Raw genomic sequence first — 2497 nt, 5'->3', positions numbered from 1 at the left:
TGTCTGCAGTCAACATGAATTTCTTCAATTTTAGTTCATCTTTTATGGATCTCGCCAACTTGTCTGCAGTCAACATAAATTTGTTCAATTTCAGTTCATCTTTTATGGATGTCGCCAACTTGTCTGCAGTCAACATGAATGTGTTCAATTTTGATTCAAACGTTATTCAAGTAGCCAATTTGTCTGCTGCCAACATGAATTTGTTGAATTTCAGTTCAAACATTATACAGGGTCTAGTTAACTTGTCTGCAATCAATATGACTGTCAGCTTTCCTGCGTTCAGAGACTTGTTATTCAAGAATGTCAATATTACCTCTCTTGTCATTCTCAACAGCTCTCGGTTGTCAGACATAAAATTCATAAACAGCACTGTCAATAACCTTGAACTGGAGAAGAATAAAATCAAACCAATCATCCATACTGATTCCAGCTCTCGTGTAAACATTACAGAGTGAATGTATATAGAATGCATTCAAAACGCTTGGTAAGCATGTCAGTTAACTTGTGAAGAAGCAAGTGGAGAATTATGTTCGAAATACATATTATAGTGTCTAAAGCCTCCTTTTCGCTTTTCCTTCCACAGTGACGCATGATCTCTCTGAAGAACTAAGTTATGAACTTGCCCCTGCGTATGCCGAAGTTAGACGCCATATTTCCAAGCCATTAAATCTAAATCTATCTAACGCGGTATGATCAATACAAAGCAATACAAAGCGAAAGCGACAAAACTCGGGGCTCCTCATGAACATAAACGTCGGTCTGAGTGTGTTACTCTCGGGTGTCTGACATGCATATACGCATTCACTTTAAATACTATAGATATATTGAAATAATATTATGCAAACAGTACTGGCTCAGTGGCGGATCTAGGGAGGTCCCTGGTGTGCTATATATCCGCCATATTTTTCAGGAGGCGAGTAACTACAGACCAATTAAAGCTGTAATAGCAAATACAAGGTTCTGCATCGTAAGGACAAGAATGACGACCAGATAGCCTAGTTAGAGGAGAACTGTTGTGCTGGAAAGCAAACTGAGACAACCATCATTCCCATAGAACCTATCAAACAATGTGACAAAAATTATTGTCCGAACATACATTCTTACTCTATTATTAAACCGTTTGTAACCAGTTGCGTCTGCTAGCGCAGTATCAGTGCATTGTCAAATAGAAACTCTTAGGGTCTCCAAGTTCGTAACATCTCCAGACTTTACCTAAAGTCTACAATTAAATGGGCCAAGAGAGACTCAATAGACTTGCACTATGCATGCAATTCAACTAGAGAACTGACGTTGATTAATTAATTAAGATGCAGTTTTTGATACGCTTTCTCGCAAACAATAACCTTGCAGAATGTCTTTCTTGAACAAACTTGACAGTACCATGTACCTACAACATGCACTAAAAGTAGTTTCTTGTTCCTCATGCCTAATATTAAATGTAAACCACGAGGCCTGTACGAAACTATGTTGTAGATATAAAATTTTAGCTGGTACTGAGACCTTAATTAATGTATACTAGGGCATTCAAAAGCTTTAGTTAAACCTTGCAAGCATATTAGTTTGCACTACCCTTTTTCCAGTCTGGATCCGCAACTGACACATCAAACACGTAGTCTCGCGTAGTCAGACCCTTCCCGCCCAAATCCGCATCCCGCCGGCGGATGTAGGCGGGAAGGATCTGGCTACGTGAGACTATCAATCACGTCTACTGCCAATAAGTTGCTGTAGTACGCTTTACTTCAACAAATTGACTATAATTTTATGTGGCAACATTGACCATACGCTAAAATAGTCTGTAATCGTCAAAATCATAAAAATTGTCACATACGGAACACAAATACCGCCGATGGTTACGCAATTTTAGATTTCAGTATTATAGTAGATATCCAGTGGATATGCTTTGTAAAAGCTTGGTAATTCCTCTAACAAAAGTTTGATAACTTCTCAAAACGTCTGTAAAAATTTTTCAGGTAAAATGTCCTCAGATTCCCTGAATGGGGTAATTTTTGATTCTAACCTTTTTCAGCGAGTGTAGTTTCAAGCAATTTTTGCCCTCTTTCTAGACATGTTCCGAACCTCAATCGAGTGAAAACCTAGTGCACCATTTGATATGAGAGATTAGATTGTTTCTAGTTTTGGTGATTATAGTGTCTAGAAAGAGATTTAAGTTAAGTTTGATACATTGGTGCCCCGAACATATACCTGTCTATTGTCCTGATCTCTTTAATCAATTAATAACTCTTTACCTTATACATAGCCAAATTGTGTACAAACAGTGCATGCGCAGTTGCTTCTGTTGGAAGTCGCCTAGCAGCACAACAACGTCACTTTTCGCGACCGCGTGTGCACCACAACAATAAGTTTTGATATGTAGTAGCTGCTCATCGCATACGGGAATTCTTAACGGCTGCCGATTTAGTATATAGATACTATGTCTCATTTGCGACAAGAGCTAACATGTTAATATGGCACAAACAATTCTTTTTATATACATTAT

This window comes from Corticium candelabrum, chromosome 1 (genome assembly GCF_963422355.1).
Source record: "Corticium candelabrum chromosome 1, ooCorCand1.1, whole genome shotgun sequence".
Taxonomy (NCBI): domain Eukaryota; kingdom Metazoa; phylum Porifera; class Homoscleromorpha; order Homosclerophorida; family Plakinidae; genus Corticium; species Corticium candelabrum.
The sequence above is the reverse complement of the archived record's forward strand: the minus strand, read 5'-3'. Positions refer to the sequence as shown.